Here is a 23,683-nt window from a genome sequence, read left to right as displayed (position 1 = left end):
GGCCCCCGTGGGGCTGAGAGGAAGCGCTGCACATAGCGCGGGGCCGCCTGGCGGGCCGGGCTTCAGGCGCCGGGACTCGCGGGGGGGCCAGACCGGCGGAGCAGAAACTAGCTGCAGGCGCCGGGCTGCGCTGCGCTGCGCTGCGCTGCTGAGCCGGGCCGCCGCCTCGGGCGCCGGAGTTGGGCGCAGTGGGGGCGGCTGGGCTCGTTCTCCACCCAGCGCTGGGGCAGAGGGTCGGGTCCGCTCCGCTCCGCTCCGCTCCGGTCCGGTCCGGGGGCAGGGCTCGCCTCTCCCCAGGCAGCAGCTGGACCCAGCCGCGAGGAGCGCAGACCCAGAGGAGCGCGGCACATCGGCGGAGCCACCCGCCCGGCCAGCGCGCAGCAGCGTCCCCCCAGCGCAGCGCAGCGCGCCGCTCCTGGCACAGCTCCGCCGGCCGGGCCGGGCCGGGCCGCAGGCACGGGCGTCGCGCCGCCGCTGTCCCCCGGGAGGGGCCGCCGGGCCAGGGGCTGGGCAGGGCCGGAGTCACGGAGCAGAGCCCGGGGGGGTCCCGAGACCCTCCCAAAGACGCCCGGAGCCCGGCTGGCGCCCGACCTTCGCAGGGGCTGGCGCGGGGCGCCGGGAGGCCGCAGGTACCGGCTGGCTGGGCAGGACCCGCGGAGCGTCCCGCACGCCGGAGCGGGGAGGGGGGCCGCGAAGCGTCCGCTCCCCGCCTGGCGGCCCCTGCCCCGGCCCCGGCGCAGCTCGCAGGACCCAGCCCGCTCCCGGGCGGCGGCGGCAGGAGAGGACGGGCAGCTGGGGCGCGGCGGGGACCGGCGCAGGTAAGTGCTCGCTGCTCAGTCCCGAAGGGCGCCAGCCTCGGGCAGGGACTGCGGGCAGCGGGGCAGGCGAGGCGATGGGCGCGGTGCCTTTGCCCCCGAGCAGCTGGCGGGAGGCACAGACCGGGCGGGGCTGGGGCTGCCGGGCATTGTTTGCATGTGGCCTCGACTCTGCAGCGTGCTGGCGTTTGTCAGGGGAGGCCGGTGACGCTCCCCACCCCCAGGAGCAGCCTGTCTCCAGGACGGCACAGCACGTGTCTGGCCGCAGGCCCAGGGCGTGGCTGTTCTCCGAAGGCGGCTGTGAATGTCTGAGAGGAATGTAGGGCAGATGGGATCCTAGCTCCCCCCTCTCAGGAAAAGCCTATGGAGATATTAAGGTCCCAGGAGACTTTTCTGATCAGGAGACTGACCTTGGGGCTAGAGCAGATCGTTTAGAAGACATCAACCTGGAGTTAAAGCCCCCAGTGACAGATATTTTACCCCCTCCCTTGGTAATCTTTTCCCAGTGTTAAAATCACTGGAACTGGTCAAAAATTGGTCAACAAAACTTTTTTCCATCAAAAACCCTGTTTTGACAACACCCAAGTGTTTCATGGAAGTGTCTTGGTTTCAGCGGTGCTGCCAGGAGGGTTTCTAAGGGTTAGTCAGAGGGAGATTGCCACCCACACCAGAAGAGCCAGGAAGGAGGGGACTGTCTACAATGGCCGGTAGTCTGTCTGCGACGGCTAGCAGCAAATCTCTCCAAGAGCCGGTGATGTGACACTAGATGGGGCGGGCTCTGAGTTACTACAGAGAATTCTTTCCCAGGTGTTTGGCTGCTGGGTCTTGTCCACATGCTCAGGGTCTAAGTGATCTCCATATTTGGGGTCAGGAAGGAGTTTTCCTCCAGGTCAAATTGGCAGACACCCTGCTGGTTTTTGTCTTCCTCTGCATTGTGGGGCACAGGTCACTTGCTGGTTTAAACTAGTAAATCTCTGCAACTTGGTCTTTAAATCATGATGTGAGGATGTCAGGAACTCAGCCAGAGGTTCAGGGTCTGTTACAGGAGTGGGTGGGTGAGGTGCTGTGGCCTGTGATGTGCAGGAGGTTAGACTAGATGATCCTTTCTGATCTTAAAGTCTCTGAATCTAAAGAGTCTAGGGCTCAGCTGGCTCTAGTCAGTCTTTCTCTTAGTCTCTTATGTGGGAGCTGGAGCTGATCCCATTGTATCAATAAGTTAATAATCCCTGAGGCAAAAAGAGGGACTGACACCGTAGCCTGGTGAATAGGACACTCACCTGGGGATGTGCTCTGAAGCAGGAAGAGCAAGGACTTCAAACTGGGTCTTCCACAGCCAAGGTGAGTGCCTTGCCATAATTACCAGCCTATCTTTTGAAGGTGAGTCAGTTTCTGTCTCTCTCTCTTTGTTTTTGCCCTGAAAAAATGTTTTCCAGAGGTCTCGGTTTTGTTCTGCACTGGTACAAAAACAAAGTTAGAAACGCTACATCTTTTGTAAGAGGGAACTGCTGTTTTCCAGCCATCTCTGTTAGTTACCCTCCCTGTTAAAAATGTGCATGGTATTTCCAGTTTGAACTTTGCTGACTTCAGCTTCCAGCTCCTGGATCTTGTTTGCTTTTGTCTGCTAAATTAACAAACCCTATAATCTAAGTTGCCTCTTAACCTTCTCTTCACTAAACTAAATAGATAGATGTGCTTTGAAATCTGCTCGCCGGAGCCAGACACACTGCTCCGCACTGGTCTCAGCAATGCTGCATCCAGAGGTAGTATCACTTCCCTACTCCTAAATGACATCCCCTCATTAATGTGCCTCCAAGAACCATGTTCGTCCTTAGCCCTGGCACCGCCCTGGGAGCTCCTGGTCAGCTGCTCTCCATCCTGACCCCTCCATCCCATTCAGAGTCGCTGCTTTGCAGGCAACAGCCTCCTACTCCCATCCTGCAAATGTCACCTGTAGTATTTTGTTTATTCCTGGCGTCAGATGGGACCCATCGGGCCCTGATGCAGATCTCAGGGCAGTGAGGTTTCTGCAGCATTCACAGAGCAAGGACCGTTCCTCTTCACACGTTGAAGCTCTGCTTTCCTGATGATTTTCTATTTTATTTTAAAGTGCTCCAAAATGCAAATCTAAGCCTACGCTGCCGCCTACTGGCTACCATTGGCCAAGATCGAGTGCCTGCCTCTTGCTCACTTTTGAACAGGGGCTCTCTATGGGGCATTCACGCAGCACAGCGGAGGAAGGATTGTTTGAGAGTGGAGCACACAGGAGCCATTGCTTATGATAGTCACATCCTCCTTGGTTACTGGGTAACAGTTTTAAAAGCCCATAAGTGATGTAGACTCATAAGCCCCTTTGACTTTCAATGACAATTAGACGAAGTGCCGAAGAGCTGCTCTGCAGGGGGACGTTTTGTCACATTAACATCTGGTTTTATGGTTCAAAATGCCCCATGGCCACACAATACAAAACTTTTCTCAAACTATCTGGTGACTTTCTGCGACTTGGCTAACCCACTTTGAGCATGGATTAAGTCCATCTTGCGAGGAGTTTGTCCAGAAGAAGGTTCATTTCAGATGAATTTTTCTGCCTCTAGCAGTCCTCCCCTTGTTCTCCCACACTGCGCTGCTTCACGCCTGGCTGGATCTGTCTGTTCACCTGTGTGCCTGCCGCTGCACTGGGGTCCTGGGGACTGGATATCCCCTCCGCATTTAAATACTGGCCCAAGCCAGGTGTGCAATATCACACTCCAGAGTCACATGCCCGTCTCACCATTACAGCAGCCAGGCCATGCAGAAACCTTGTATTTCCCTGAGAGCTGGGATAGGAGATGGACCAGTTCTGCCTTAACAGCAGCCACCAGAGTGCCAAGATGCACGAGCACCTAGTGAAGGGAACATGGCTGCTCTGAGGACAAGTTCCAGTGTCACAAGAAGGAAAGGAGCTGTGCAGGAATTATAGAAACAAGGACAGCACCAGACCCTCCAGCCACATTCCCAGCACCCGGCCCCCCTGTCACGCAGCACAAACCGGACTGGAGTTTTGCCATGGAGGCCACCACCAAACCCCAGGATTCTGTTGACAGCACTGATGACACCAAGAAACCTGGATCCACCCAGGACCCTGACGAGGAAAGCCAGGATATCTTCCCCACACAAGGGACTGAGGCAGACCCCAAGGAAAGGACTGTGTTGAAGATGGCAGCCCAGACCCAGGCAGATACCCAGCCTGACAGTGTTGGGGAGGGGAGATCTGCCAGCAAATACTATGTGCTGTGTTAGAATACAACCATGCAGGATCTTAAACAACCTCTCCTCTGGGAACCCGATGGCCACTGTCTTTTGGGGCAGATGTGCACTCAGAGCCATACTGGCTTTTATCACCCCCTCGCCTCCATCCTGACACGCACATGCTCAAAATGGCATCTCTGCCAGAGGATTTAAGCGCTACAGCACTGATTTCTCTGAAATATCAAATCCCAAATCCATTGGTCACACCGACGCCCCTGAGCTCCCTTTCTCATCCTGCTTAATGTCCCCTCCCCCTCCCAGACAACCGCTACCCTCCATGTGCTTAAAGTAGCATCTGTGATGGTAGGATTTGAGCTGTACCGTGTTTATTTCTCTGAAATATCAAACCATTCCCTCTCCCTCCCAATCAATCACCATTCCCCCCACACACATACACAAACTCAAGCTGGCAGCGCCATGGGAGTCAGAAATCAATCCCATTGCAATGCACGCATGTTTATTCAAAAGGCAGATACAAAAAGAGAAAATACAATCTCAGAAGTACTTTACTTCTTCACATTTTAGCAATGCCCTGAGCTTTCAGCTGCCTTAACGTTTCCTGTTAACCATTTTCCAAAGTGAGATGTTTCAAAATGCACAGAGCTTATGAGGCGCTCAATATTTTGTCGCCGACTCTGCATTGTTAACCCCTTCGGTTCCGAACAGTCACCGCAGAAGTTTGCTTGTTTTGCAGAGCACTTTGTGCTGATCTGCAGATGTGCTAGCAGAGGAAGGAAGGTGCTCTCTTTTGGCACAGACACTGCAAGGCAAAGCAGCCTTTTCAGGGCTGCCTGGATAGAGGAGGTTACTCTCCAGAATGATCCTTCCAGAGCTGCTGCAGCATCACTGCGTATCTTTCTGGTTTCCCATCACCTTTTTTGAACATGACCCTTCTGTGCATCTTAGTGATGCACCTCAGAGTACTAGTCTCCAAGAAAGGACAGTCAGCAGAGGTGCACATGCAATTAATAACCTGCCCCCTTCTACCCCCCTCCCCCCACCAAGCACCAACCCTAAGCCTATCCCCAATCCAGGACTGGTACCGTGTCCCTGTGCAAAGGAGTAGTAAGGTGGAAAACCTCCACCTCCTCACCATCTCCAAGCTCATCCCGAACTGGGAAGGGACTAGTGGTGTTCCAAATTGAGAAAAATGCAATATTTTATCATTTCTGCCATGGAGACCTGAACCAATAAAATAACTCCTTGTTCTGTATCTCTGCTCTCCTGGCTCCTACACCTGGCATCTGTGCTCTCCCAGCCCCTGGACAGGAGTATCATCAACCCCACAATGCCTGGCTAATCTCCAGGTCAAGAAAAGGAAGAGAAAAGATGACACGTGTGGGACCTTGTAGCTGCATCCCAGAAGAGGAATAAGAAGACAGCTGTGTGGAGGGAAGATCTCTTTGCAGAATGAGAGAAAATTGACATAGGACAGCACTGAAGAGGACAGAGACATGCAGAAATAGGTGCTGGGGTTGATGCAGAAGCACAGTCCTGTTGAAAAACATTCTGGTGTAAAGTTCCTGCCCAGCTCCCCAACCTAGCCATGTCCTGTAGCCCATGGGGAACAACACGTACTGGTAGCAGCAGCACAAGTTCCAGCCACAGGCACATCCCTTCCCACTCCACCACCCAAGACGATGAGCACAGTGAACCCCTTCACTTGTTCAGCCCACCTTCACTCCTGCAACTACAGCTGATGGTTTCTGCGCTGGCCAAGGCAAGGGGCAACATGCAGAAACTCTGCACTTGCACACGCTTGTGACGAGAGGAGCACAAACACGTGCACTCTGTACCTTAGGCATTGGTCCTGATATGGTCCATAAAGCTTGCACTGTTTCATACTGTGGTCTATGTTCCACTGTGTTTACGTTTGTGCTGTATATGTTCAGCATCTCCGACTGTTCGTAGCATTCTGAAAGTCTCTGCACCTCTGCTCCCAGCCATTGGTGAGGCTCTCTCCCTGCTGTTGTGCAAAACACAGCAAGCAGTGATCACATGATTCAGATTCTGCACAGAAGCCTTCTGCCTCATCCTGAGACAATGCCATCTCCCTTTCAGCCTTCCAAATGCACACTCCACTGTCATTTTGCAGCTACGCAGGGTGGAGTTGAACAGCTCCTGTCTCCTGTCCAAGTGCCCAGTAAAAGCCTCGTAAGCCAGGAAAGCTGGGTCTCATAGAATCACAGGGTTAGAAGGGACGCAGAGGTCATCTAGTCTAACCCCTTGCCAACATGCAGGATTTGTTATGCTTTCACCATCCAAGTCAGATGGCTAGCCAGCCTCCTTTTGAAAACCTTCAGTGAAGAAGCTTGCACAACCTCCCTGGGCAGTTTGTTCAATTGTCCTACAGTTCTTACGATTAGAAAATTTTTCCTGAGATTTAAACTAAAGCTGCTGTGCTGTAGTTTGAACCCACTGCCTCTTGTCCGGCCTCTGTGGCAATAGAGAACAACTTTTCTCCATCTTTTTTATGGCAGCCTTTCAAGTATTTGAAGATCGCTATCATGTTCCCCCTTAATCTTCTTTTTCCCAAACTAGACATACCCAGTTCCTTCAGCCTTTGCTCATAGGACTTCCATTCCATCCCTTTGATCTTCTTTGTTGCTCGTCGCTGGATCCTTTCCAGTTTCTCCACATCCTTTCTATACCTTGGTGACCAGTGTTGGACACAGTACTCCAGCTGAGGCCTAACCAGTGCCGAATAGAGTGCTACTTTCACCTCCCATGACTTGCATCTTATGCCTCTGTTAGTGCAACCTAACATTGCATTTGCCTTTTTTTGCAACAGCATCGCATTGCTGATCCATGTTGAGGTTGTGATCCACCACAACTCCCAGATCCTTCTCAGCAGGGCTGCTGCCAAGCCAGTTTTCTCCCACTCTGTATTTGTGCATTTGTTTTTTCTTCCCTAAGTGTAGCACCTTATATTTGTCTTTGTTGAATTTCATTTTGTTGTCTATAGCCCAGTTCTCCAGTTTATCAAGATCCTTCTGAATTTTCACTCTATCTTCCAAAGTGTTTGCAACCTCCCCCAGCTTTGTGTCATCTGCAAACTCGATCAGTATGCTCTCTATTCCTACATCCAGGTCATTGATAAAGATATTAAACAACATTGGACCCAGAACAGATCCCTGTGGAACCCCATTTGAGACCTCCCACCAATCTGACATCATTCCATTAATAGTTACTCTTTGATTGCGGTTATTTAATCAATTATGTATCCACTTCATGGTAAGTCTGCCGAGCCTGCATTTCTCCAGCTTATTTATTAGAATGTCATGTTGGACTGTGTCAAAAGCCTTACTAAAGTTCAGGTATATTATATCCACTGCATTCCCCCATCCACCAAACCAATTACCTTGTCAAAGAAGAAATCAAGCTGCATTGGCATGATTTGTTCTTAATAAATCCATGCTGTCTGCTAATGATCACCCCTTCATCTTCTAGGTATTCAGAAACTGAATGTTTTATACATTGCTCAAGTAACTTCCCAGGTATCAGGCTGACTGGTCTGTAATTCCCCGCTCCTCTTTTTTCCCCTTTTTAAAGATGGTCACAGTCTTATCCTTCTCCAGTCTCCTGGGACCTCTCCTGTTATCCATGAATTTGCAAATATTATTGCCAGTAACTCCAAGATTTCTTCAGCTAATTCCTGTAATGCCCTGGTGTGAATAGCATCTGGCCTCCTGATCTGAATTCATTCAGATTGGTCAGAAGATCTCTGATGTGTCCTTTACTTATCCCAATCTGCAGTCCTTCCTTTTTATTGCCTGTGGTAACTTCACTAATCATCTGGTCACATGTTATTTTTTGTGAGAAGACTGAAGCGAAGTAGGCATTGAGTAGCTGTGCTTTCCTATCATCTTCCGTTACCAGCTCACCTCCATTGAGCAGCAGACCCACAGCGTCCTTGGTCTTTCTTTTTTGTCTGATATGTTTGAAGAACCCCTTGCTGTTATGGCTAACACTTCTTGCCAGCTGTAACTCATTCCTGGCCGTGGCTTTCCTGATTTTGTCCCTGCACGCTCGTACTAGTCCCATGTATACTTCTCGGTGACATGCCCTCCTTCCATTCCCTATATGTATCTTGTTCAGGGCCCCCACATGGGGGGAAGGGTACACTATACCAGGTCCTGGAGGCCCTGGGGGGCCCAGCCCAGGCTACAACCCCCATTATCATGAGGAAAACATTTTCCATGGCTCATGAGATTGATTGTATGGGATGAGGGACTGTGGTATGTGTGTGGGAGGGGGCCCGTGTTACAAGTTCGTACTGGGCCTGAAAAAATTAGGCTTGGGCCCTGATCCCGTTTGGTTTTTTGATAGCTAAAAAGCTCCTTGTGCCCTTCTGTGGCTTTTCTTATCTTTTCTCTGCATCAGAATAGCTGGCTGTTGAGCCTCTAGTATTGTTACTAGAAGATTTTTGGGAAGCCAATTTGTTGTTATCGGGAGAATTTTTAGAGTACAGGATTACCCCTCAAACGCCTGGTGTGATAGACCGCTCTATTAGAATTTCCAGGGAGACAACCTTCCCTTGAAAGGACACGGATACAGCCTCCGATCGAGATAGAACACACAAGCTGTGATACTTCGAAAACAGATACCAAGTGTATTTAGAAGTGAATGTTACGTTAAGTAGAAAGGGATGGAAATCAAGCATGACTTGTAATCATCGAACAATATACTCAATGTTCGTAACACTAGATCATTTCACACTATAGTACTTAATACTATAACACTTGACACTATTATTCTAAAACACTCAGTATAAACCATAAACATCTATCATCCAGCAAGCGTTAGCCAGGCGGTTGCTGGATGGGTAGAGAGGGAGAATCTCACTCAGACTACAAGCATCCAACTTTATTGACATGTAGACTCAGGTAACCTTTACTTACACAACCTTAAAAACATCCCTCTGTTCGTCAGGGAAGGTCCTTCTGCTCTGTCCAAAACCTACCGAGAGTTACCTCAGGCTCAGACCCAGAGCGGGGAATCAGTGAGCCCGGTTGTCTGTAACCCAGAGGTGCCCGTGTGACTTCCTGACGGAGGGATTACCTTGGCTTAGTCACAGAGTGGGAACTCAGTTAGCCCGGCTGTCTAAAGCCTTAGGCAGTGGTGTATGGAGGGTCTCCAGAGCCTGGGGACCAAGCCTACATTTGCACCCCCCCCCCAGACCTGGGGAGGGGCTGGGCCGGCCTGTCAAGACGTGCTGGGGGAGACGCTGAGGGGTGCAGAGCCTCTTGTGCCCCCCACCCCTTGCAAAGGGCGCCACACCCCCCTCCTTCCCACTTACCCGCTGCTTCAGCCCTGCAGCCCGCTGTCTGCTTGGATGGGGGGCGGCCTCACCCCCCAGCCTGAGGGAGGCCGGGCCGGCCTTTCATGATGGGCGGAGGGCAGGGGGCACAGGAGCAGAAGTGGGACCAGCCGCCCCTCAGCCTCCTGCACCCTCCGCCCGTCGTGAAGGGCCAGCGCCTCCCTGCATTTACCCACCGCTTCCTCAGAGCCTCCTGCACCCCCGACTCTTGCGTGTCATGAAGGGCTGGCCTGGCGCCCCCCGCAGGCCAGCACCGGGGGCCTGGTCCTCCCCCCGGTACACCACTGCCTTTAGGCACAACTTTTCTCCAGTGACGCTCCCCGCTGCATAGATGTTTTCAAGCCTCTGCAAAGGTCTTTCTTCTTGTTCGTTGTCCTCTACGGAGGTGCAGCTCTCTGCGAGCCAGCAAGTGGCTAGGTGTTGCGGGTAGTGTCAGGCAGGGGAGGGCTAGGTGTGAAGAAGGAGTTTGTATGTGAAAGTGGGTAGGGGAGGGGTGACATTAGGAGGAGGGACTCCCCCTTCCAACTGCCATTAACTGTCACTTGCTGGATTTTTCTTATTGCTAACCCTTATTTAAAACCCTGTCCTGAAAACGAATCCCTATTTGAAATGTTACAAAACGTCCTGACTGCCACCACGCTTTTTAATTACCAAACAGTCAATCCAGCAATCTTTGAATTTTTAAACCCCTTTTGAGGTTTTTCTGCAAACCTCAACTTTCTTTTTGACCATTTAGACAACTAAAGCACAAATCTCTGGCTCCAGAACTAAATCCTTTAGGAACTGCCAGCCCCGCCGACTCCTTTTCTTCCTAACTGATCTTACCATGGGATCTTGCCTGCTGTTTCCCTGAGTCCGTTGAAATCCACCTGTCTGAAGTCCAGTGACCTTGTTTTGCTGTTCTCCTGTGATGATGGGGAATCCCAGCACCATTAATGTCCACAGCAGTCCTGGACACAAAATTTCCACTCTTAATTAAATAAAACAGGTGTGAGTTTGGAAAGATCGTAGCATCATGGTCCTTTCCAGACCACCCTACTTAATATTGGCGAGCCTGGCACCGTGACCAATCAGTCTTTGGAGCACCATGGAGAAGTACCTATCAACAGTCTCCTGTGTATTGCCAAGTTTTATAACCTGGAGCATCAGCACCCTCTTCAGAGCAGCACAGTGCTCCATCCCAGCAGCCGGGCAGTTGATCTACCAAATGGTTGCTTAGCAACTGGTAGATTCGACAGGTATCAGTTGGGGATGGCGAGCTTCCAGAAGGCAATGGCCACGTTTCTCCATTCTGAGGGCAGCTCTCATGTAGATGTTCCATCGCTGCCGCTCCTGGGTGAACTCTGCACAGGTCTCTGAGAAAGTGGCCTCTTGTCATCCTGAAGTTCTGCTGCCAGGGCTGGTCATCCCAGGTCAGGATGCTCACAATCCTTCCCCACCAGCCAGTGCTGGTTTCCTAAGCCAGAAATGGCACTTCCCTGGGTGAAGCTGCGTCTGGAAAAAATCATCCACAATCATCATCAGTTCCACTCTCCTCTTTCTCCTCTGCCCAAATCAGCTCAGCTCTGTGGTGGCTGGCTTCCAAAGCCCAAGTCATCTGGCTGTGCGACCACAAGTACTAGTGCAGTAGTCTCTGCATATTAATGACTGTCAGGATCTCAGCACGCAGCTGTGTTCTCTCCTGGACGACTGACAGCAGTTTGAAAATGGCGCTGGCTCACAAAAGACAAGTGAATCATGGGATATGAGAGAGGAATCTAGAAAGTGGGTGAATCAGAGGTGTCTCTCCTAAGAGATAAGATCTTGGTTAATCATTAGAGTTGGCTGAAAAATGGCGATTACCTTCTGGGAATTATTCTGAAGGAAATGAAACAATTTTCATTTTATTTTAAATTTTTCAGGGAATTTTTCTGTTTTTGTCCAAGTTAACACGTTTTATTTTGATGTTATTTGAGTAGAATCAAATCAAATATTTTTCCGTTTGAAGTTTCTTTGTTTTGTTTCCCCACCCCCGCTTTTTCTCCCTTTCCCTCTCCCCTTTTTTCCACTAGAGGAGGGGCAAAAAATGGAGCGAAGGGGTGTGTGTGATGGGGTGTGTAATCCCCACACCAGAGAACCAATGGTTAACGAGCAGCTTGTGGTCCAGAAGGCCCTGCCCAGCCACACCTGCAGGGCATGCTTACAATGGAGGCAGAGCTCAAAAGGGACCAGCCCAGGTCAGTCAGGGTGGGCAGAGTGAGGGCGCAGTCCTACACTTTTAGCTCCTGCAGAAAGGCTGCAGGACATCCGCACTGCCTGAACCAGAGCCCACTGCCGACCCGCCGAAGGGCCCTGTGGAGACTGGCGGAGAAGAGCCTCTGGATCACTACCAGGGAGAACCCCACCCTCACTGCCTTTGTGAGTCCAGACTCTGTTGTGAGGGGCAGGAAGTGACCCAGGGAACAGGCTTGGGGGCGTCTGCCCCACGCTGCGTATCCGAGCTGCCAGTCACAGGGTCCTCCGTTGGATCACAGGGGAGCAGGGAGGGCTTGAGTTCCCATACCACCAGCCCCATGGATGCTCGCCACAGACAGTTGCCATTGGGCGATACTGCCAGACTCAGGCACAAACCCCCAACAACTGGTGGAGAATGCAGGCATCGACCCAGTCCCGTTAGGAGGACGGCCAGCATACCGATGAAACCGGCCCAAGGGGGACAAGGGACTGGGAAAAGTTGCTTCAGTGGGTGAGAGAGAGCCAAGGACAGCAGGCAGCCCACAGAGTCAGCTGCTGTGACAGGTAGCTGCCCACCAGCCACTGCAGCTACTCCGAGAGCTGGTAGCCCAGCCTCAGAAGCAAGGCCTAATTCAGCAGGTGGTGATGCTCCTGCAGCTCCAGAAGGCATCTCACACTGCAGCATCGGAACCCACAGGTGATGTCTCCCGTTCCCCCCACCGGCTGGCTGTCAGGCTTACAAAAATGGGCCCTACGGATGACCCAGAAGCCTTCTTGGTCACCTTGAAGAGGGTGTTCATGGTGCTGCACTGGCGCTGGAACACTGGGCCAGCCTCATCACCTCATATTTGACAGGACCTGCCTACAGAGGCCTGGATTCCATAGAGGCACTGGATTATCTCAAGTAAAAGCAGCCATTTTAGACTACATGGATATCAACCCTGACACAATCCACCAGTGAGTCAAGAAGGAAAAGTACTCACCAGGAGCCTGACTCCGGTAGTGACACAACACCTGAAAGAACTGCCACTGGCTGCACCCTGAGAAGCAAGCGAGATGCAAGTAGCAGAAGCTATCCTGCTGGAGCAGTTCATCCAGGGTGAGGCACCAGTGACCTGTGACACTAGTGGAGGCCATAACCCTCATGGAGAACGATGTGGCAGCCAAGGATCCAGCTTCTTTCACACCGAAGACCAGGTGTCTGAACGTAGGCCACCAAACCTTTGCAAAGGCGAAGCTAGGCAGGGAGGCCAAAAGTTGCTGAACCAACAACTCCTCTTTCAGGCACCCCTGTCCGGGGGCTGAAGCCCAGCCACTGAGATGGAGCTGAGAGGAGACTGAGGACCCCCTCCTAGGTAACCCCTTCCAACTCATCACAAACCTGCCCCTTTCTGTTGGCTAAACTCCACGAAGGACACCCAACACCCAGATCATGAGATGGTTCCTTCTCCTGCAGCCCTACGACTTCCAGGTACTCCATCACCTGGGAAAGGCACTCAAAAATCCTGATTTTTAGTGTCGAGATGGAGGAGGGTGGAGGAAATCCAGCCACCTGGGTCCTAGCCTGAAGGGAGGCTGTGTGATAGGGTGTATAAAGCCCCACACAAGTGAATCAAGGGTTAATGAGCAGCTCTGGGCATACTGGGATACAATTTAGACCAGTGGGGCGGCTGTATCACCCCTGTCCTGCAACCTTGGGTGCCTTACAATACCTGGTTGAAGTAGCTCCCACCTGGACCACTCACAAACAGCTTTCCAGCATGCAAGCCACACTCTAAGTGTCTATGTGAAACTGCAGCCTGCCAGTCACAGCCTGGCTTTCACCAGCCTTGGTTATACTGCAGGGTGACTCCAACACACTCCCAGGCCCGGATTTTCCCCCAGAAATGTATGTCCTGTGCTGCCCAGCCTTCTGCTAGACAGTACAAATATATTAAGTCTGTTATTCCTTTAAGGGAATAATGTGCCATTTTATTATCATTACAGACAATTCAATTTAGATTAAACAATAAAACAAGTTTATTAACTACAAAGAGAGATTTTAAGTGAGTACAGGCAATGAGGCATACAAATTAGAAATGGTTACAAGAAATATAAAGATAAAACACTTACTAGTTTCTAACTTAACAAACTATATTAGATTCAAGCACAATTTCTCACCACACATTTGCAGTAAGGTTCCTGACCAAACTCTTCAGGTCAAGACATCTCCCACCTCAGGAGTCCAAAGGCTTTTTATCTTTGGGAGAGAGAAGGGTGTGTCTTGGGATGTTTGTCCCTTCTTTTTATAGTTTCAATCTTCTTCTTTAAAACATTTCCTAGTTGGGAACTAGGAGGTAAAGAGTTTTGTGGAAGGATGTTCCCTGATGGTATTTTTTTTTCACCTGCTTGAGCTTTCTTTGTTTTTCCTTCCTGCTTGATGACTCTGTTTACTGCTTAAATGCAAATTAAGGCAAGTACACATTCCTTTGTTTAGGACAGACCTGTTTGCCAACTTCTGCTTGGGCAGGGCCATGGGGTTTGGAACATGTGTTAATAACATCATACACAGAAATCTTATAACTTCACGTACAATGAATTATGGAGTGCTGTCTGGTGGTCCCCACTGCCAACATTTCAACTTGCTCAGGGAGGGAGCCGCCAAAGCAGTGTCTCTGCCAATGGCTGACTCCATTTTGTTCAGCAGCTCCTCCTCCCTTTCCACTACATGGGGAAATTCAGATGGGGCAGCAGGAACCAGCACACTTCTCTTCCTAGCGGTTCCATTCGATTCTAGCACTGGTGGCAGAGGTGGTGGTTCATGGCTCTGACTCCTGCAACAGCTGTTTTGGCTTTGGTAAGAGCAGTGGTGATGGCTCCAGCAGCACTGGTGCAGGTGTGACACTGGGAATTTTCTCGAATATTTTTATGAAGCCTATGTGTGCCTCAGTTTCCCCCATTTGCTACATTGTTGCCCAGTGAGGGGGAAAAGGACTGTTTGCTCTCAGGACAAACTAAGAGACATAGGTATGAATGTCGCCTACCTTTCTGGGCCTTGGACCTTGTCTACACTAGCACTTATGCCGGCAAAACTTTTGCCACTCGGGGTGTGAAAAAAACACCCCCTAGGTGACATAAGTTTTGCCAGCATAAGCACTTGTGTGGACAGCGCTATGTTGGGAGGAGACACTCTCCCACTGACATAGCTACCGCCCCTCATTTAGGTGCTTTTTTTATATCGGCAGGAGAGCTCTCTCCCGTTGACATAACACAGCTATGCAAGCACACTTACAGCAACACAGCTGCATCAGTACAGCTGTGCCACTGTAAGTTTTAAGTGTAGACTAGCCCCAGGTCCCCATATCAATGGAGCATCTGAGAAGACAAGGGCAAATCCAATCACCAGGACATTGACACCTAGCAACCAACACCCCAGAGGGAGATGGATTTCCCCATCTCTCCCTAGCTGGAGAACAAAGGTCTGGGGAGGCCTAAGGGGGCGATATCTGAGGTTGCTGGAAGGAGTCGGGGCTCTGTCCTGAGATCTTACTAAGGAGGTCAGGCAGAGAGACATACAGAATTTGAACAAGGGGGTTCATTACAGTTTGGCTGGGCTCTGGGCTACCTTTTGACCTTCAGTTCTCTGAGATGACCTAAGAACTTCCTAGGCTGTGTCCTGTTGACTAATAAACCTGACACTCTGTGAATGTCACTGCAAATCCTGGGCAAGGTGCATTAATCCTGATGAATGGACAAGTTTCTATCAGGGTCTGTCTCAGTTGGACTCGCTGAACGGAGCTCACGGGGTGAAGCAGGGGTGCTGAAGGCCCAGAGGCCCAGTGTAAGGAGGAGGTGAAGCCACATGGCTTACCCTGGAGGAAGAGTGAGCGGGTCCTCCTAGACACTGTGTAACTGTGAATGGGGAATGGTCATTAAGCGGATCTGTTTCCTGTGAGGTCCTGCAGGAATCGATTTTTTGCCCTATGCTATGCAACATTTTTATCAGTGGCCTGGAAGAAAACTAAAATCATTGCTGATCAAGTGTACAGGGGAAGTGTAAATAATGAAGAGGACAGGTCCCTGATATAGAGTGATCTGGATCGCTTGGTGAATTGGGTGCAAGCCAACAATATGCATTTTAAGAAGGCTAAATGTCTACCTCTGGGAACAAAGCATGTCAGCCACACTTACAGGATGGGGGACTCCATCCTGGGAAGCAGTAACTCTGGAATAATCAACTGAATATGAGCTCCCAGTGCGATGCTCTGGCCAAAAGACCTAATGCAGTCCTGACATGCATAAATAGGGGAATCTGGAGTAGAAGTAGAGAGGTTATTTGACCTCTGTATTTGGCACATGTGTGACCATTGCTTGAAAACTGTGTCTAGTTCTGGTATCCACAATTCAAGAATGTTGATAAATTGAAGAGCATTCAGAGAAGAGCCATGAAAATGTTTAAAGGATTGAAAACACATCTTATCGTGATATACTCAAGGAGCTCAGTCTGTGTAGCTTAACAAAGAAAAGGTCAAGGGGTGACTTGATTGAAGTCTACATGTACTTGCATGGCTGGAAGTTGACACTAGACAAAATCAGACAGAAAATAAGGTGTAAATTTTTAATAGTGAGGATAAACAATTTACCAAGGGTCGTGGTGGTTTCTCCATCACTGACACTTTTAAATCAAGATTGGATGTTTTGCTAAAAGCTCTGCTCTGTGAATTATGCGAGGAACTTCCATGGCCTGTGTTACAGAGGAGGTCAGACTAGATAACCACAGTGGTCTCTTCTGGCCTTGGAATTTATTAAATCCTCTCCCTCTTTCCTATTTAAGCCTAAAGACTCACTTTTCCCCTGATGCCCATTAAATAAATGCAGACATTTCAAGATTAAATCCTCCCCTTGGTGTCTCAGTCCTTCCTACCTTGTCTTCTTTGCTGCACCAGGGCAGGAACTGCCTCCATTGTGTTTTGTACAATAATGAGCACACAGGAGGTGCTTATCTAATAACAAGAACCATAGCGCTGCTTGTGGGTGAGAGAGGCAGACTGAGTGTCTGCGCTTATTTCTCATCCTTCCAATGGCTTTTTTCCCCTTGCTGTGTACAGCTTCAGCCTGGTTCTTGTTTTGAAGAGCCCAGACAACATATCCTGCCTTTGTACTTACCTGAATAGCTCTGCACTGTTCAATGTTTCTCTTTCCATGAGCCACAGATGGAGTCTGATACGCTTGATGGGAACTTTAAAACTGGGCCGGACCAAACATTAGTAAGTGGCCTGTAGGGAACAGTCCTGGGCCAGGCCCAGGGAGCTGGACTGATGGGAGGTCAAAGGGCTTGTCCATATCTGCTTGTCTGATTCTGCAATCAAAGGGGATGTTTCTCAGTGGAGATTCCAGCCGGTTTATAAAGAACCAATTCCTGGTTATTGCTTTCTCTTGTTTGGGAGGAGGGGTGTATCCCATTGTGCAGCATGGGCCTACCTCTGCTTCCATTGGAACCAGTGTAAAACTCCCACTGAGTGCAGAGTCAGACCAGTGCTTAGGGTTCTGGAAAATCCCTTCCACAGCTCTTCCCATGCACAAGGTACTTCAGACATCAGCATCAGAACAGGGATCACAACTTCTATGGCGGGGGAAACAGGTTCCAGTGACGATCACAGGGTTGCTTGATCTTTTTGCAGCATTGGGTGACAAAGAGGAGGTTGGGCATGTGATGCTTGCAGTGCGGGGGGTTGCTCCAGGGCAGCAGGATGAACTAGTCACTGTGAAAAGACAGCCAACAGAGACAGTTTATCCATTAGCTGTAGCAGAAGCTGTGGCCCTGCCTCACTCACCAGGCAGAGCTCTGGCGTGGACTGAGTCCTGACAAATCTCACCTTCCAGCGTCTCTCTGATTGACACAAAAGTGAGCTTGACCGAACAGCTGCTAGGCAGGAGATCAGGATGCTGCTCTTGAACCCAGGCCCACTGACTCCAGCCTTAGCCTTCACACCACACTGACTCATCAAAGTCCCAGGGAATTCACAGACTTGGGTGTCCAGCTTCAGGGGTTCCACAGCCTGCTTCCTGATTGGCCACATGGTCTTCATCCTGATTGGCTGGTGACTGTATATAAACTTCCTGCTTCCTTTCTGGCCTTGTCTGAGCAGCAAGACTTGCCTGCTAGCGGCTACTTGGACCTTGCTTGACCTTTCTTGCTGCCTCATCTGACCCCTCCCCCCAGCTGCCTTGCTGTGCCATCCCCTTGGATTGGACCTCCTGGCTATCAAACCTCTTCTGTGAACACTGATTGGTGATCTGGACTGCCCTTCAACCTGCCTGAGCTCTGGGCAATACAGTTTTCTCAGACCACTTTCAATCTTCTCCTGGCCTGACCTCTTCTCCAAGGAAGGGGGACCTGGAAGCTATGGGGGCTGCACCACTGCCCCCCTCCAGAACCTTAAATCCCCAGGAGCAAATCAACCTCTCAAAAGCCTTGCAGTCCCCAGCAGACCAACTCAAGGCAGAAACTCACGTCTGACAGGAACGGAGTACAGAGCTGCAAACGGGAATGCTTTCCCTAGCCCCATGACCCACAGCTTCCTCAGTCTCCAAGCCCATGGTGCCTTTTACTGGAGCATTAGGATGGTACCTGCAGTAAGATTTGCAGATTTGTAAGTCAATGCAGGTTCATATTTATATTGTGGCCCCACGTCTATGTGACAGACCAGGCCAAGGTCATTAGACTCCTTGCTGGCAAAGCCCGAGACTGCGTATCTCCCCTGTTAGAACAGGATTAGCTGGGATTCCTTCCTGACGACTTTTGCAACAATTTTCGATGATTCACATCAGGCCTACACCGCAGAGGCTCCGTCAGCCCCAGGATAGGCAGCATTGTATGTGAGCTGTTTCCAGTGCCTGCTGCCAGGCACGGCTTGGAATGAGCTGGCCCAGCTGCATCAATTTTGACTAGGCTTGAGCAATGAGATAAAAGACTAACTGGCCTGCGTGGAGCTCTACACAGAACTCAAGGTCTTCACTGAACGTTGTACTCGGATTGGCATTTGGCTTAGTGAGCAGTAATGTGAGAGGTTCCACCTGAACCTCCCCAGCCTGAGTCCAAGCAGGTGGACTCAGCTCAAGGCCAGCTGGACCCTTCTGAATGGGAACACTGGTGGCAAGAGAATTTATGGTTTTACTTTGGCACCAGGAGCTAGGTGACCTCTGACCAGCCAAGGCCCCAAATAACACTGCTCCAGGAAAATGCCCCTGCACACCCTTGATCAGGGGGTGGAGCTTGAGTAACATAGGAGACCCCACTCCACAAGCCCCTGAGATATTTGTCCCAGCTCCTCGAAATAATCCCCCATCTACAGCTCCCACTACAACTCCAGTTTCAGGGCTCCAGACAAGCTTTTCCCCTCCAGTGGGCTTGATTGACCTTTGGGGCAGTGGCTAATTTCCTGGATGCCACTGTAACCCAAGTACTTGGTCTCTCTGAGCTGGCTGAGACACTTGACAGTTCACTGCTTGCCTCTGGTCCTGTCGGTCAGGAAACCATTGTTCTGGAAGCTGTAATTGTGGAATGCCATTCACTTTAGCTTAACGCAGTCACCATACTTTCCTGTGATACATGGAATCCCCACATCCAAGTGCGACCCGTCTATGCCACCTGAAAATGCCATGGTCAGGGCAGGCTGCAAAAGGAGAGCAGATTCTCCCAAACTGGTGGCTAACACTGAAGTTAGATTCACCAGCCAATCACAAACAGTGCTTCTAGTTCCCCGCACTGGTTATCAAGAAGCTAAAACAAAAAATTACACAGCGCCCCTTTACTGCATTTCAGTTTCTGGCTCCCAGTCAGCAAGTCTAGTAAAGAGATAGAGTTTTAAATAACTTATTCCCTTTACCAAAATGTTCTCTTGACCCCAAAGGGTCAGCCACATTGCCAGATTAATATAAGTTTGGATCTTATCTAAAATACCACAGTGCCAGCCAATCCTCTAATAACTAAACTAAAGGTTTATTATAAAAGGAAAGAAACAAACAGTAAATGAAATATGAAATGATCAAAGCAATTGGATACATAGAAATGACTGTAAAGTCCATATATATCAGATTCTCAGTAGAATTGTGGAGTTTGCAGGCTCATACAGTCCCTCCGGTGTACATCAAGTACTTGGATGGGTCTCAGTCCTTTCTTTCACAGCTTCAATTACAGATAAGTTGATCCAGGAATGAAGACAAAATGGAGATGGTGCTGCTGCCTTTTATGTCCCTTTGTCATGTGGCTTGTCCTAAACACAGCCACACAGCACATGGCATAGAAAAGCCCCCGAATCCCCCATGCCTGGGCATTTTCTTACATGTCCTGGTGACTCATAAATTGTAGCCCCTTGGTTCTCTCACTACCTTTGAGTTCCCTTGATTGGGCCATTAAGCAGGCTTAGTGCTGTTGCCATCTTGTCTGGGATGTCACCCAGAAACACAGCACAAGTGTTTGGATATAGATATACATATATAGAACTCAATACAACACTTATATATATATATAAATGTGCTTATCAATCTTAGTGAATTATAACCTTTCCAAAAGTACGTGACATGGCATATCTCGTACAAATTATTGTAATTTTGCAATATTGATATTAAATAATACTATAAATGATCCCTTATATACCAGACAGTTTCACACCAAGTATCTCCTGGTGACAGTGCATTGTGACATGTAACTCTTAGTACTGCTACACCAACTGCCTTTTGGCCCCGAGGCCCAGGTTCCCAGGACCTCCAGCCAGACCCACTTGGATTTCAGGTATGTTGAGGAGTGCACAGGCTTGAGCAGCTGACTGGGCCTCCTTATTTGTAGGGTCAGCTGTTTCTCTGCCCATGAGAGACCAAGAATTCACAGACATGTTCAAAAAATGGAATGCAGACACCTTGCCCCACCAGTGTGACTATGACTGCCCAACTGATTTGCATCCCAATGCCAAGATACTATTTGGATAAATATACTGCATGTCTGAGCCTGAAATGGTAGCTCTTAAGGACTGTATCCATGAGAATCTGAAAAACAATTTTATTCAACAGTCCATCTCCCCAGCCAAAGCCCTGTCTTCTCATTTAAAAAAAAAAAAAAAAAGGATCTTTTGAGGCTGACCGTGGACTACCATGCCTTAAATAAAATCACTGTGCAAAAATTGATATTCACTACCCATGACCACAGAGCTCCTAGACTGTGTAAGAATGGCCCAGATATTCACCATGTAGGATCTCAGGGGCTTATAATCTAGTCAGGATCTGGTTAAGGGATGACAAATGGAAGACAGCTTTTTGAACACAATATGACCACTTTGAATACTAGATTATGCCTTTTGGCTTTACCAAAGCACCTGCCACTTTTCCTCACCTCATCAGTGATGTTTGTCGGACATTTTGAACCTCTGTGTGATTGACTGTCTAGAGGACATTGTAATCGATTCCAAGAATAAACCCATGCATGACAGCGTGTGTGCAACGTATTGGAATCCATCCGCCAACATGGATTCTATGGGAAACTGGAAAAATGTACCTTCATGCAACCTATCATAGAGTTTTTTTGATATATACTGTGTCTCAAAGGGATCTGCATGGAGCCCCGCAAGGTTGAAGTGATCCATAACTGGGCGATGCCCTGAAACATTTGAGAAATCCAATGCTTCATTGGGTTTGCAAAGTTTTATAGGCACTTTATACAGGTTATGCTCAAATTTTGGCTCCAATAACTCCCTTGTTTCACAAACCTGCCAAATTTGTCTGGACTTCAGAAGTTCAAAATGCTTTCAAACACCTGAAGGAGAAGTTCACCACTGCACCCATCCTTGTGCATCCCGACGCCAGTTATCCTGGAAACTGATGCCTCCAGCATTGGGACGATACCGCCCTAATTGCAAAGACAGAGTCTCAATCAAGAGCTCCTTCCCTGTGCATATTTCACGTGAAAGCTCTCCCTGGTGAATGTTACGATAAGATTTTGAATAAGGCACTGCTTGCCACCAAGGCAGCTTTCAAAACCTGGAGGCACTTCTTGGAAGGGGCAAGATGCTCTGGGCAGGTATTTGCCGATCACAAAATCCTGATGTACCTATGCTCTGCTAAAGCCTTGAATCAATGACAGCTATACTGGGCTCTCCTCTTATCTGATCTGGGCTGCATTTCAACTTGCCTGACACCTGGGCATTACAGATGGTGGGACAAATGTGATGCTTCTGACTAGGGCAGAATCCTGGACCAAATGTGACCCCTAATTCTAGATGCCCAACTTGAAATCCCTACAGATCTGGTTTCAGATGTGCTGAGCATCCACACATCCCACTGACTTGGGTTGCAGTTATAGATGACTCAGCACCTCTGAAAACCACCAGGGTCAGGTCTCAAAATTTCATCAATTCATAGAGTTAATGGCCAGAAAGCTAGAGTTTTTTTAAGTATACCAGAATCAGGAAGCCTGCCAAACAGTCAGTGGGGCCACTGGACAATCAAGGTGCTAAAGGAGCACTCAGGGAACAAAAGGTTGTTGCAGAGAAGCTAAATGAATTCTTTATATTGGTCTTCACTGCAGAGTAGGTGGGGTGAGTTCCCCATACCCAAGCCATTCTGTTTAAGTGAAAAATCTGAGGAGTTGTCCCAGACTGGGGTGTCAATAGAGCAGGCTTTGAAACAAATGATAAATTAAACAGTAATAAGTCACCAGGACCAGATGTTATTCATCTAAGAGTTCTGCAGGGACTCAGATATGAAATTGCAGGACTACTAACTTTGTTATGTAAATGAACCTCTATTCCAAATGACTGGAGGGTAGCTAAGACACTGCCATTTAAAAAAAAAAAAAAAAAAAGGCTCCAGAGACGATCTTGGCAATTATAGGCTGCTAAGCCTAACTTCGCTACCAGGCAAATTTGGTTGAAACTATAGTAAAGAACAGAATGATCAGACACACAGATGAACACAATATGTTGGAAAGAAGCAATGTGGTTTTGTAAAGGAAAATCATGCCTCCCTAATCTATTATCATTCATTGATGGGGTCTGTTGCAGGGCATTTAGACCTCACTGCCCAAAAGGGGGCAAAAGAGGGGGGAGTCTTGTGGTCAGAGCCAGCAGCGGGCCTTAGGTCCAGGACCGGGTGGCCTAGTGCTGAGTGAAAGTGTGTGTGTGGGGAGGGGAGAAGATGAGGTACGGGGACCCAGAGCCTCCCGCTCTACTGGGTCCTGGCCCAGGGCCCTGTCAGTGACTCAGGCTGCTCACTGCAACAACGGGAATCCAGCCAAAACACACTGTCTCTTCAAAGGCTGTTCAGTAGCCTTCCCCCTGGGCCACTTCCTACCCCAATTCCTGAAGCCTCTGTCCAGGTGTTTCCTGGGTCCCCAACTCCAGCAGCGGGTGTAGCGGCCTGTAGCCTGACTTCTGTGGACTGTCCGTGGGACCTTCTGGCTCTCTGGCTGAAACCTCTCCCGTGTGTCCTTCCTGCTCAGCATCCCAGCCCAAATGAGCTGGGCTGCTCCCTCTTACACGGCAGCAGTAGTTGGAGCATGCCTGGCAGGGGCAGGGGTGGGTGGGGGACGTGGCTTCTATTGCCAGGGGATGTTGTAAGGCCAAATGTATAAATTAATTTTAAAAATTAGGTAAATTCATGGAGAATATGTCAATCAATGGCTTTAGCCAAGATGATCACAGACAGAACCACATTCTCTGGGTGTCACTAAACTTCCAACTGCCAGATGCTGGGACTGGATGACAGGATAGGTCACTCGATAATTGCCCTGTTCTGTTCATTTCCTCTGAAGCATCTGGCATTGCCCATTGTCAGAGACAGGATACTGAGATACACGGACCATTGGCCTGACCCAGTATGGCTGTTCTTGTGTTCTTAAGGGACCATTAGAGCATCCAGCCTGACCCCTGTACAGCACAGGCCATTGCATGTCACCCAGTTACCCCTGTACTTGTGCAGAGGAGCCGGCAAACAGAGCTGTAAAGAGGGGAGTTTGAGTGGGAGTTCTGTTGGAGGAGAAGGGAGGAGGAAAGCTCCTGGTCCTTAGGGGCAGTGAGGC

The 23,683-nt window shown here is 49.6% G+C and overlaps 1 protein-coding gene across 1 annotated transcript in view; it reads left to right on the top strand.

Annotated features, from left to right (window-relative positions):
• Window positions 1–250: 250 nt before the first annotated feature.
• HTR1D (5-hydroxytryptamine receptor 1D) overlaps window positions 251–23,683 on the top strand; it is a 37,867-nt gene continuing 14,434 nt past the window's right edge. The window contains exon 1 of the mRNA XM_067530782.1: window positions 251–818. The gene's annotated coding sequence lies outside the window, so the exon portion shown is untranslated. The remainder of the gene's footprint in view (window positions 819–23,683) is intronic.

The sequence above is a fragment of the Emydura macquarii genome, unplaced genomic scaffold, assembly GCF_026122565.2.
Source record: "Emydura macquarii macquarii isolate MOO-44397 ecotype Brisbane River unplaced genomic scaffold, CSIRO-AGI_Emac_v2 contig_3113, whole genome shotgun sequence".
NCBI classification, from domain to species: domain Eukaryota; kingdom Metazoa; phylum Chordata; order Testudines; family Chelidae; genus Emydura; species Emydura macquarii.
This window is presented reverse-complemented; position numbering and strand designations above follow the sequence as displayed.